This window comes from Cupressus sempervirens, chromosome 9, assembly GCF_028749045.1.
Source record: "Cupressus sempervirens isolate cs-2001-9-10 chromosome 9, ASM2874904v1, whole genome shotgun sequence".
NCBI lineage: Eukaryota > Viridiplantae > Streptophyta > Pinopsida > Cupressales > Cupressaceae > Cupressus > Cupressus sempervirens.
The window spans coordinates 10,761,339-10,775,939 of NC_143126.1; the positions used below are offsets into that span (position 1 = coordinate 10,761,339).

A 14,601-nucleotide genomic window follows, 5' to 3' on the forward strand; every position below is an offset into this window, starting at 1 on the left:
ACAAGTAGAGAAATAAATTCAACAATGCAAATTTTGAGGGTTGGAAGCTTAAAATAAACAAATTGTTCCTAAATTGAGATCTATGGATTGTGGCCTCTCAAAAATAAAGTTTAAATTTATTAAGGATGAAAACTAGGTTGTGTTGGGTGACAAAACCAAAATCCTACTAGGCTTTGTTTGGTAGAACTAATGCTCCTGTATGTAGTGAGAGAAACAGCCATGGGGAGAACTTAGAAGAAGTTAAGTAGCTTATAGCAGACTAAATAAATTCTTCATGAATTAGCTTTTTCTAAAGAAGTAGTTTTATTCTTTACAGATGGGTGATGAGAATTCAATTACAAAGCACCTGGATGCATTAAACATCACTTAGAAGCAACTGTAATCTATTTGTAACATGTCAAATCTAACTACCTAATAAAATATCAAATAATGAGCAATTTATGGGAAATAAGAAAATTCTTTTAAATCTTAATAGCGAAAAAAACTACTTTCCTTTTTCTATTTACATGAATAATTGAAAAGTTTGTTAACTAACTGAAAGAAAGATATAATAACACTTGAATAACTAACTTCATATGAAAGACAGTTTTAACTGACAATTTTTTATTTCTTTAAAGCCGAAAGAAAACAATTCAATAATTAATTTAACTAACAATGCATAAACCATAGAACCTGAATAAGCTTAATAGTTTGTTCATGTTTCTCTTAAACAAAAGCTCTTGACTTCTTGCAAAGGAGGAATAGTATCATTCGAGGTTTTACCTCCAAAACATTGATCTTATGATATCAACCTTACTGATCTCTTGCACAACTTCCTTACGGAAGTGGCCAGACCCTAGATGATAGATGCCGGAACAGGATCCGGTCTTTCATGCCATCTACAACTTTGCGTAGAACCCACAAATATCATAGCCAATCACACTACAAACATATTCTCTTGTGAGAATGACCTTCATAACTAGACATTTCCCTACTGGTTTTAGTGACTTACGGTTACTATATGCTTGATAGTACCACCTTTGCCATGGTTTTATATGTGCAAGTTGCACTATACTCTGTGTTGTCATTGTCATCACCAAACTCGTATACTGAGTCCTTTAAACTCTTTAAGGTCTCCACAACCCATCCAGAATTCATTGTCCATTTTTGGCAATAATGGTCCATTGACCTGGGATTGGTACACTTTGGCATAAGAAAAATCTTTATGGTTTCCATCATTCATGACCAATCGACCAGGAGTCCCTTCCCTACAATTCACCGTTGTTATAAACAGATTTCAAGATGATACAACATTATTATTGATGACATACAGTAATGTTTTATAATGATCTGATTTTACCCAACCAAAAGAAGGTTTGTTATCCATGTGAATTGTCGAGTTATTAAACAATCAAGTTACCACTGTAGATTGATTACTCATTAAATATAACTCCACAAATGGAAACTCCTAGAGCAAAAATGGAATGTCGTGGTGAGAGAGACTGAGAGGTATGACCACCATGAATTCAGAACAACAAGAAAATTCTGAAGGTGGATAGAATCACATTCAGAATCTAGATTCATGAAGATGTAAATAGACCTATTAAAAAGACAAAATACAATGATACATTGATTCATAATAGAAATATAGATTCATTGAACATCACAGATTCAAAACAGAGATATAATGATGAAAAGATACATATACTTATGCATGACATGGGTTTTGATTCTTCTTGGGTTTTTCTTACCTTAAGGACTTATTGTCCAATCTGGCAATTACATTGTTTGACTGTTCAAGGACCATATGAACACATTTATTAACCCAACTACATTGTTTGATTATTCAAAGACCATATGAACATGTTTATTAACCTCTAGAAAGTTCATATTTACCCTACTTTCTATTTCAATTAGGGTTCTAAATAGGCAACATTCTAAGCCTTGATGCAGGTTAACATTCACTTGACTTCTTCCATCAACCTCGTTAATCTCAGTTCCTTGGCAATCAATGTCCAAGGATAGTCTATGCTTACAAACATAAAGGATTTATTGTCTGCCCCAATCTTCTTGTAAGGTTCAACCCTAATTTAAGATCAAATATTTGACTCAGCTCATATAACTGCAAATAAACAATAAAATGCTGACATGAATCTTTTCCCTTTTTTAACTGTTTGTGAGGATTCTTCCGCTTGAGGAATTGATGATTCTTTTATACTTCGGACAAGAGATGATTCATTTGATTTATTTCTTGAGAACAATATAATCATTAAATTTAAGATAAGTGCAGTCCAATGCAACGCTCAAAGAGGGCATGATTTCTCTCTTGATAAATATATGATCATTGAGACAACTATTTTTCCTATATGCAGATGTACACTAGTTCTTTTGGAAAAGTATAAACAATCAAGAGTACAATTCAGATGCATTGATTACAAATGTAAATCAGATGGATGTGTATTTAAATATGCTTCAATAGGATACCCATAATAGCATTTCAATATTATATGTAGCTACCAGCATTCCTATGATTGCCCAGATAGCGAACATGTAACAAAGACAGAGTGTAAATATCTATAGTTTACATCTTAACTCTATATATCCATTCGCAACAATGAGTATTAAGATCATTACTATGATCAACTGAATGGGACAGTATGCAATTGTAGAAAACATAATACAACATAAGCTACATGAAGAAGAGCATGCCTGGTAAATCTTGAAGACAAGGAGACGGATTCTCTGTACTAAAAATCTTGGGTATGATCACTTGCTCGTGTGATGACCAGATTTGGTAATGATTTCTGAAATAAAAGATGCAGGGCCCTAGCTTCTGGCGGTCTGAATGATAATAATAAGTGATCTGATCTCCTTCAACCAAAAATGATCAATTAAGAATAAGTAATTTCTTGATATCAGTTGGCAAGAAGAGTTACGCTTACCACTCAACACGGTCTGATTTACCAATGAGAAAATTTAATTATAATTTGTGTGTTTGTTGGTTTGATCAATACGTTCATGTGTGCCATGAATTTAGTGCCAACTTTATACGTCATGTACTCAATTGGTCAACCAGTGTATCTACATACACATGGTTGCTTATAAATTACGAGTATAGGTATGTGCCTTTGTATGGTTATAACCATACAAATGGCATTTAGCACCTTTTTATGTATGTATGTGTGTACATAATAAATGTTAAAAGAATGAGATTGGCAAGGTTTTTTCTTTTAAATCAATAGAATAAGATCACCAAGAATATCCATTAATCTATAATTGTTAATTTTTTTGTAAGGACAAGAATGACAACCAACTCAATATGACCAAATCTAACCATCCCAATCCAAAACCAAATAGCCAAGATACATATTCTTGCCATGATGACATTTCCAACATTCACCTCACATCAACACCTTCTTTGTTTGATGATCCCCCCACCTCGTGGGATTGGTCTTCTCTTGCATTTGCTAACATGGAAGGATTAGGCATATTTATCTTCATAATCTCTTAAACAATAAATCATCTATAACATCTCAATACATTATTCATCCCTAGATATAATGTCCATGAAGATTTTATTTATTAAAAAATCATATAAATAAAAGTGTATTCGTATTAATTTTAATTCTTTTAATTAAACACCAAAATCCACATAATGAACTTACTTCATGTTGTACAAGAAACATATGGTACAATTATTAGAAAGTCCTCGAGGAAGGGATGTAACACTATCAGTGTGGAAATAGATCACGAGGACCAATGTATCTCTTTGTTTTGTTCTTTGGTGGACTCATGGGACCATTTGATGATGTTATTCATAGTACTGCAACTAAGTTTGCATTTGTAGTAGTGTCGATGCTCTACTCTTAGAGGAGTTAAAATATATATAAATGATTCTAATTGAGATCCATTAAATTTTCCTGAAAGATCAAAGGAGAAAGATGGAGGAAGCGACAAGAAGAAATATAAAGTAATCAAAGAAGTCGTACAAAGGAGGCTTAGAAAGAGGATAATGCCATGCATTATTTTAACACTATCACTTAAAACACTCTTAGTTTGTGGTATTTTGGACTAGGAAGGGGACTTGCCAATTGTGGCAATTTGATGGGGAATGCATGAGTGTAAGCTATTCACTTTATTACGAAATTGTCCTATTGATTATTATTTTCATTTTGTTGTAACTAATTAGACTAATCTTTCTCTAATGAAATTCGTTTGAGGAATATGCATCAATCTTGCAGTTTCTTGGGTGTAAGTTGACATGAACTTCATTGATTTGTCTTTGAGAAAGGTTAAATTATTAGATTGATCCCGCCACAATTATATGTGTCCTATTTTGTTTTGAGGTTCAACCATAGTTAATTTCCTATATGTGAATATCACACAATTATGGTTTTGTCAATCTTAATATATAATCATTTGAGAAAAATATTTTTGATACATTCTTGCAGGTGATTATGAGTATATATCTATAGTATCACTAAATTGGTAATATAAATTTTCAATAGGTAGAATGCTAACTAGAAAAATCAACAAATTGAGAGGAATTGCAAAATGAATTAGTCCAAAACAAAAGACTAGAGAAACAAAATCAAGCATATGCTTTTGAGAATTTGGTAGAACTTGCATTCATTATCCATTTCCAACGCACTTTGTGCAAGAAATATAGGAAATTAGCTTCAGTATATTCATTTACATATAAATTTCTAAGGTATCGTCAAGTGAAAAAAAAAAAGATTGGCCTAGAACTATGTCAGTAACTAAATTGGGGGCATTCATGTATAATAGTGGTATCATTTAGCCTGACTCATAGTGTTTAAGTTATGTTAAATACATCCAAAGGGTTTAGCCTTGATTTCCTCGAGATATACTAAGATGATCAAGGGTAATCCATGGGATGTTGAAAGATCATATTTGGGTATTAGGGTGTTAAGATTGAAGTTTGAAATATCATATCTAGTGGTGTTGCAATGACTGGTTATGGATAGAAAACTTAGTAATTTAGGAGAGGTGGCCCTATTCCAAGCCCGCAATTTTGCCACCTCCTTCAACCACATGATAAACAATAGTTCAAGAAGTTAAACATAATGAGAAACAAACTATAAAAACTAAGAAGCCAAAGAATGAAAGAAAATGCGTTATTTTTCAATCAAATGAGTCCATGGCCCTATTTGATTTTAAAATAATATATGAATGAAACAAATGTTGTTTAATACCTTAATTATGAAACCCTTGCATTTTAAGAAACATTTTGTAGAATGATGAGTATTTTGTTCAAGAGTGCTTTGCACAAGTTCATAGATGGCAAAATGTCAGCTCGCTTCTTGCTCTATTATTTGTTGTTTCTATTGAAAAAATCATTATTTGTTAGGAAGCCAATATTCAAGCTCTATTATTAAGACTAATCCTTCCAAAAACTTCATAATTGAGAAATCCTTTGAAAAACTTCATGATTGAGCATTGATCTATTAATGACACTTCTTTTACTAGAAAATGAAAAGATAACTCTAGCAACGAGGAATTAATCATATTGTCCCAAGATTAAAAATTGATCTACATAAATATAGTGTCTTAAGTCAATTTTTTATGAATCTATTAATCAATTGTTGAGAAAAAGTCAGTAGTGTTTGAGGCCAAATAAACTGATCAAATATCATTCCATTCCCTTTTACCATAATCCTTCCCTTAAAGACATGAAGATGGACTATGTATAAGGTGAGCCACAATCATAAAAATATTTCCCTCTCATAGTATGAGGCTATAGATTTTCTAGGTTTGTATTTTCCATGCATTATATTTTTTCCTAATAATTAATTTCGTCTTCTTGTTTATGTCAAATAAACAAATCAATCAATAACTTCATTTAGTATGATTGCACAAGCAATAAAAAGGGCATGTTATTACAACCTAAAAATTTAAGCAATGGAATAAAGATTTTTAGATATCACATATTTTCAGTTGATGATGTATTGTCAAAATATTACATGGTTGTTAAAGTATAATTTGAATCTCAATCTTTCATAGAAATCTAATAATTGAAAAAGTCTGAACAATACATCGGACCCTCTTCCTTGACCAACAAACATATTTTTAAAAAAATCATTTTCAAGTAAAACAAATAAAAAGTTTAGATAACTATGGCAAGCATTTTTAAGAATTAGTAGGTTTCGTTAGGGTTTTCGAGTAGTGTTTTGTTGGGTGTGGTTCACTAGGGGTTTCTAAGCACTTTGTTAAGTGTGTTGGGGTTTTTTATAAGCATTATTTGAGGGTTTGCATGGTGTGTTGTTGCTCTGTTTGGTGGTTATTTATTGTTAGATTGTAGATATTTCAATGTGGTAATTTCTTTTGGATGTTATTGTTATTTTATTCTCTATCTCAAATGGAGGAATAAAGAGTTTCCATCTAGTCTTTGCAGGTGTTGGATCATATCGTGGATCATCATTAGGTGTGCATGCAAGGTCACTTGTAATGCCCTACCCAGGAGTCCTTGGAAAAAAGGATATAACATACACTAACATATTTTTTTAATTAAATAATGCATGCATACATTAATCATAAAGATCACAAGTGAAAAACTTAACCAATCAACCCAAGATGCTCAAGTGTTCCATTACTTACAAACACATTCCTTTCCATCTTAGTGATTAAACTTGCAAGTTACATTCCATTATCAAAGCTATCATTCATTGTGGCATCCGTTTAAAAGCTCAAATACAAATTCCTAAATGAATAGGCATACAATTTCATTTATAGCTAAAACATATAAATAATGCAATGACCTTGCTAACCCACCCAAAATTTCTAATAATCAAACTATTCTGAATTAGGAGGATAAAATGTCCAATAGGGTATCCAAAAATCCAATTCATGAATTCCAAAAATGTCTCGAAGTGCTCACTCTTTAAGGTTCAATGATCGTCCTACAATGTTGTATGATGAACTGCAAAATTGGGAGGAGGGGTTGGCTTCAAAGTTTCTGACAATGGTTCCAAGGAGAGGCTGGTCAAAGTGTAGAAGAGGATAGGCTTTAATGTTCATGCCAGGCCATCCACCAATGTCATAACTTAATCAAGTGAGATTTCTTGAAAAAAATTATGCGATGATTAGCTTTGTTTTTTTATCAATGGTCTTGTTTTGAGCAACGAAATTATATGTGGTGCGAATGGGCATTTTGGTTATGGTGTTTTATTTTTTGGGCCGCATAAAACAGATTGTTTTAATGGTAGAATTATTGTCCTCAATTTTGGCTTCACAAAATTGGGGCAACGCTATGCAATATTCTTATGGATTTGTAGGTGCATCCTCTTTGTTTTACTGTGTTAATAACGTTTCATGGAACAATTCATTATCCTTGGATTGGACTCTATGTGATCCTATCTTTGCATCCTTTTTGAAGGTTTATGTCGAGTTAAATGCTAAATTGTTTGCTAGCAACAATTTTGCTTCTCTAACTACAAATGCTCGATTTTTGGCAAACTTTCACATCTTTTCTTTGTTTTTATGTGTTGTAAATAGTTTTTAGTCTTGTTTTTTCCTTAGATGGGTAGCCCTTGGAATTTCTCTCATTTCAAGCTAACTTAGGTCGAAGTTGGAATTGTCTAGCTCAATTCATAAAGGAAAAAGTGGGGATATCAAGACAACTACATATCTCGATTAAAAAACCTCACAAAAGTGGGTTTTTTATTGGTAAAAACATGATATAAAATTATATTTATTATTTAATGTGGATTTTCTTCTCCATTTTAAAATTTCAGCTCATTCCGAGTTGATTTGACCATAGTTTTTAATGTTTTATGAAATTAGCCTATTTCAAGACCATTTTTCATGTTACTTATTAAAAACTATAGTTAGCTATTAAATTTAATTACATAAGACAACTTAATGCTTAAAAGTGGGGTTTTTATTACTCATTGCATATACACTATGTGAAAACCCACTTCCAATAATATATATAAGTCCTGACATTAATTTAAATGAACTTTTTAAATGCAATAACACATTTTAATGTGTTAAGTGGGTTTTTAATATGCATATGCATATTTAAAACTTATTCAATCAATGTAAGTGGCAAATTCTAACCCATTTACATATGTTTTTGCATGTATAAGTTTATTTTATATATATTAATGTTTTTAAATGGGGTTTTTTCTAACCCATTGCATATACATCTTTTAAAATTACCACTTAATGGACTTTTAAAATCAAATAGCATATTTTTATAACATGTAAATGCATGTCTAAAGTGAGTTTTCACTTAACTTAGATGTAAGTGGCGATTTGGATCCAATTGCATGTGTATGTGATATTGAAAAACCCATTTCTACCTAGCCTAAGCATAAGTGGCGAGTTTTGGTCCAATTGCATATATTTTTTAAAACATGTTTTTGAGTCATAATGTGTGTCTAAGGCATGGTGGCGATTTTCTAAGCCATTACATGTAAGTGATTTCCAAATGAGTGTTTTCACTAATTTTGTACCAAAAGTCTCCTTGGTGGCAATTTTATAGGTGAAAGCATGTTATTTCCATATGCTAATGCCTCTTAAAAATGTGTTATGAATTGTGTTCGCTCAAACTAATGCTTGGTAACGATTTTATGTCACATTGCACGATTTTAATACATGCATTTACTTTTTTTAAATGTGTTTTCCTCTATAAAAGCCTTAGTGGCAATTTATTGAGGGCAAGCATATTGATTATTGTATGTGTTTTGCTAAAGAAATCGTGTTTTCATTTTCAGCGTGGATTTGGAGGGTTATTATGCATCATTTTCATATGGAAACATTCTCTAAATGTGTGTCCAAGTATTGGTAACCCTTTGGAAAGTGTTTTCACTCACAAAAATCACATTTTTAGCACAAATGCAAAGTTTTTGGGGGCATTTTTGCAAAGAGGCAAATTTGGGAGTGAAAGCATATTGATAAACACGTGTTTTTGGTCAAAAACAACCTGTCTAGGGAATAGTTTCTGCCCAAAACATCTCATTTGTAAGCATTTTCTACATTCATATCATTCCAAGAAGAATTTTAGGGTATCTATTTTTATTTCCAACTTATTCTTCATCATTTTCAAGCTAAAAATGATGCCCTGGACATCATTTTTAAATGCATTTGCATATGGCATTTCTTGGTCAAAGGTTGTTGCATTTTTTTGTGCATTTTATCTCTCAAATCATCTACACTTGTCCAAATTCAAACTTTGACTATTCATAAGATTTATCTATGTGAGTCTTGCTCTATTTAACAAATCTAAATCCAAAATCTCTTGGATTTAGTTTCAAAGTTTTCAAAGATTTGAAAGAGACTTATTCTTTTGTTCTTGGTGAAGAGAGGTAAGTTTTCCTTTTAGTTTTCTTAAGCCAAGTTGTATATTTTTTTTTAAAGTGTTGTTTCAAATCTTTTCATTTCTATTTTTTGATTTGGATTAGTTTTGTATATAATTTGTTGCTACTCCTATTATTTTGTCTACTTCTCTAAGTTGTATGTGCAAGGTTTCATTTACTTGCATATATAGTCGGGGTAAATTCTCGTTCTAAAGAAAGACAACTTCTTCATTTCTCCTCACATGAATGCAAGTATAAATCCCATCGTCATGCATTTCATAAATCTCCATATGGCAATCATATGGTTGAAAGTATTTCCCACATGTTTTCTAGATAAAATTTTATGAATTGTATTTATAAAAGTGTGTTATGCCTATCAAGTGCTACCCAATCACTACTCATTTGTCCCTCATTTTCATAACTTAAAGCTTGTTGTCTACACATGTTATGCACTCATAAAAGCACATTTTTGGTTTTCCTACTCATTTTGAGCCATTTTGAGCTTAACCCATTTGCTCATTCACTCTCTTCTATCATCCCATACACTTTTCATATTTGTACTTTGCCCAAATATATGTTTTTACACATAAAAAGTGAGAAATGGACAAATTTATGATTGAAATAACATACGATGGCTTTTTTTGGAAACTCAATAATGACAAAATGCATAACCCCATATCTACAAAGAAGAAAGAGGAACGTGAAGCAAGAGTGATCATATAATGGAGCTTACAATGATATGAGAAAATGATTGAATTCATAAAATATTTTCAAGATGGAGATGAAAAGAAACAAATGTGTTTTTCAAGAGACAATCACCATTACACTACAAAGTGAGCAAGGATCTAAGTTCATGTTCCAAATCAAGAGCTTTCACCAAACTTGAGCACATCAACCATTGAGCATCTGATAGGAGCATGAAGACAAAAAAATGATGATACAATAAAAATATTGTCTTGTCAGACACATGATTATTTTAATCACGTATCATGTATTTGTAATTGATATATTACATATAATGGAAAAATAAGATGTAATTGCATGTGATAGTATCACGTGTAAAGTAATAACATGTAATTAACTTGCAACATCATTAGGCATGCAACTTTGAATGAGAGAATAAGTCAAGGTAGTTGAGGATTTCTCCTTTCCCTCCACCTCTCTCTCCTATTTTCCTATATAAAGGAGAGAGCTCATTATAAATAATCATCTTTTGGCAAGGCAAGAAAATTCTACTAATTTGTATTTGCACTCTAAGACTTTGTGCTTGAATGTAAATCTAAATTGCTTTCAATAAAAGAGGCAACTTGTTTTCAAACTTTGTGTTGATTCATGGAGTTATGTGATGTCATCTTCTAGATATTGATTATGAGTTATGGAGCTTCGCTTAAGAGGGATTTGAATTTAATTGTGTAGAATTTGAGTTTCCCTATTACATTCATAGCCAATTTGAAATTTTGAAGACTTTGTACTATAGGAGGAAAAAGCGTAATAGATAGTAGTGGCTATAATCACTTAGAGTTGAAGACTTTTTGCTTTGGTTGTAAGTGTTTTTTATTGAATTTTAGGGTATCGAGCAAGAGACTATGTGCCTTATTGGTTATTCTACTTGAATCTTCATTCGAGACAAGTACATGAGACTTTGGGTTCCTATTTTTGTTTCACAAAATATAAAAAAGTAAATTGTTGCCCCTGGTGTTGTTCTTACGTCAATTCCAGGGTCACTAGTATTATCGTAGTAATAAGGCACTTTTTGTTTAGTTGGAAATTTGTAGTTGTATGCAAATCATTCTTGAAAAAAGAGGATTTGATTAAGAGAACCATCTTTTTTTGTAATTTGAGTTAAGTTCTAATTGAATCCACCTACCATAAGAATGGAGCCTACCTTGTTGTTGTTACCAAAATTTCACACATGCTAAATTTTACTTTAAGTAACATCACTGAAAACGTTGCAAAAGAAAGTATTCATTTTCTATTCATTTCCATCATTTTGCAATCATTTATGAAACCATGCGCGAAAGAGATATAAATGTTCATTGTATAGATCATCACTGATATGTACAATTTTCATTTTTACAATATGAAATGAATTAATGTGCTGAATGGAAAAAGTCTCACACAAGCCGTGAGGATAACTGATTAATTTTCTTTCATCAAGAGACACACTAACAGATAAATATATACACAAAAGAAATAAGAATAGAGATAACCAGTCATTGCCTGATGCTTTGACTGGTCATGGTTTCTTTTCCTGCCACACTCATCCAACTCCGAGCCCTATGCTCTCCAACAGCTGCAAAAAAACATAAAACAACTGATGTTAGATCCCGAGGGATCTAAGCAATGACTGCATATCTCTACAACTACATATTCTACCTGTCAATGCATCCTGTCATGAAAGAAAACAAGCAGTGATATTGACATTTAGTGCTGAAAGAAATAAAACCATTTGTGAGTGTCATGAGCCCTTGCTCGAACCTCATAAGATATGCAACAAAATAGAAAAGATGAATAGACTGACAAATCTGTATTATGAAGCTATTACGAACATGTGCAACAAGCAAAATAGAATCTGAGTTCCGGATTTTAACTCAACAAAAGGAAAAATGAAAGGGTAGTATTAATCTAAATAATGCAAAAAATCTTTAAGAGGATGGACAGTTATAGCTTCGAATTAAAAGACAAAAGTGCGGTAAACAACAGGGATACCGAGGAATGTTGTTTACATCGTATTCTCAGCAAAAATGACAAGTACCTCAATTATAGGTTGTATTATCAGCAGGTCACTTGGTATGCAAATTGGCAATCAATAGGAAGTACCTCATGCAACATGATAGCAAGATAACAGAGATCAAATAAGTATTTCTCAAACAATATTAATGATGATGCCCTATCTATGGAACTTCTTTCTAGTAAGGATGGAATTAGTATATAATTATAAGGCTCTTGGTGCTACTCATCATAGGAATCAGGCAGGTGAAAAAATTCTCCAAAACGAATAGACGAAAGTAGAGTTGGGCAAGAGGCTACTGATGTCTATGTCATATCATTTTCTGAGTCTTATTGTTATTATCATTTTCTGCTTCTACCTAACAGGGACTGGTTTGTGGTTTGAAATATCATCATTCATGGTGAAGTGTATCAACAGCGGAGATAAGATATCAATAAAGGCGGCACAGTAAGAAGGATTCAAAATGATAAACACAAGTGGAGTTATGTGTGCTATAACCCATACAGCAAAAAACAGTTTCAGTTTTGATAAAAGCTTGCAGCAAACCACAAACAACATATTTTGTTTGAAAGGGAACCAGGCTGTTACGAATTTTACCATCAAGTTTCATGTTCACCCACCAAGGGTTTGGGACCTAGATCCACAGAATCAATCAATGAGACTCATGATCATTATTTGTTTTAAAAAGCAACTCTTTCATACAGATCCATAATACAGCAATGAAATCCAAATGCAAAAAAGCCCAGAACGGGTTCTTTTTAGTATCAACAGCAGGGATAAGGGCTCAATAATGGCGGCCAACAAAGAGAACCAGTATACAATAATATGAAGATACACCAAGACATCTTCCAAAACAGAGGATAGCATGTATACAGAGCAGAAACTCCACAAACAAAATCGCCATTTTAAAACAATTGCAACTCACAGAGCTAACAAAAGGAAGAAGGGTTGGGCACTGCTACAGCTACAATGAACCCAGAACGATTTCTTTCCACCAGCAGGAACGGCGAAATGCAAGAAATTTGTTAATTTCATCTAAACAATGATGGGACAGCAAGCTCAAATCAAGAGCTCTCAGCAAATATATCAGTGGCAATGAAGAGAATACACAACCAGTGAGTTCGAAACAGTAAGAACAGCAATAAATCTCCATGGCGGCATACATGATTCAACAGTATCTGTGATCATGAAATGAACAAGAATGATATATCGTTCTTACCCAGTATGTCTAGAATGAGCAAGACATAATGGTATGTAAAGAGGGACTCCAGCAAAATAAACTTTCATGGCGGCCAGCAAGTAAGACAAAATAAAGTTTTAGAATAGTATACCTTCACCAAACTCTTCATGGTGGCGAAAAACTCCCAGAAACCCTCATTCTCCAACCTTCTAGAACTCCAAACAAGCAAAGTAAGAAATGACAGAATGAAAACCTTCTAGGGTAGTCGAATAATATCTCTTGCCCTTTGTTCTTTTGCATAATATTTGGAGTCCGGGATATTGAAGGGGAGTTTTTCATTATTTTTATTTCTCATAGTTGCAAATTTTTTGCCAAGGTCTTTTATCACCCATGCTCAACATTTTTTTTTATTGCAAGGTTTTTTTTTTTAATTCTTTTTAAAAGGGTCAAGATAAATATGTTTCCTTTCATTCAATATTTTATTATAATATAACTTATTATTTATTTTATTTTATTTTTAAAAATATTAGTTATTCTAATAAAACATTAAGTGATTATTTTTATCACTTAATATTTTATGTATAATTAATATTTATTAAAATAAAAAGAAATGAATAAATAATAAATAAATTATATTATAATAATTTAATAAATATTAGATGCTTTATATTTTTAAAATATAAATCATTTAATAGATGTTATTATGCAAAGAGATAATATTTATTTTCCTTTTAAGAGGGTTGGGAGACATATATTTTGCAGATCATTATGATTAAGTGTTGAGTCATGTATGATAAGACTTGGGGGCAAGAAATTATTGCTTTTGGAGGACTTTTGGAGTCTGGCAGGAGTTTTGGGGCTACATTTATGAGGGGCAGTTGGTGATATTATCAAACCATGCCTTTTGGGCTATTTTGTACACCTTTTTGAAGTCTTGTCAAGGACTCAAGTTGGCCTTTGGGGTTGAATCCGACCCAGCATTTATGACTTTCCAAATGTAGTTGGGTATTTTTGTGCATAAGTATGAGGTTAAGGCTCATTTTGTAAGGGTTCTGATTTGGGTGGATAGAGGTTTTGTGGCTTTTCTCTGAGTCCTGGACTTCATTCTACAAATTCTGTAATTCATTTCTGGAGATATAATACAGGTTGCAGCAGTGTGATTATGCTTGGTGAAGTTATTAGTGAGCCCTTTTCCTTTCTACAATTTCTGTGTGCATTTTTAATGATTGGATAGGTTAACTTGTGAATGTTTCATTATTCCTTGTTTTCTGTCTCATTTCAGCACCTTTATGTAGAATAGTAAGTATGTTTGCAGGTTATAACATGTGTTTTTAGGTGAAATTGGTCAAAGGGAGGTATTAGTTTATCCTTCTCTTTGTGGTTTCAGAGGA

General features: G+C 32.3%; 1 long non-coding RNA gene across 1 annotated transcript; it reads right to left on the reverse strand.

Annotated features, from left to right (window-relative positions):
- Positions 1 to 639: 639 nt before the first annotated feature.
- Positions 640 to 2,974, reverse strand: LOC149537382 (uncharacterized). The gene is made up of 2 exons (XR_016356565.1): positions 2,689 to 2,974; positions 640 to 1,247 (listed from the first exon to the last, which is right to left on the reverse strand). It is a non-coding gene; the product is annotated as an uncharacterized LOC149537382 (long non-coding RNA).
- Positions 2,975 to 14,601: the final 11,627 nt, after the last annotated feature.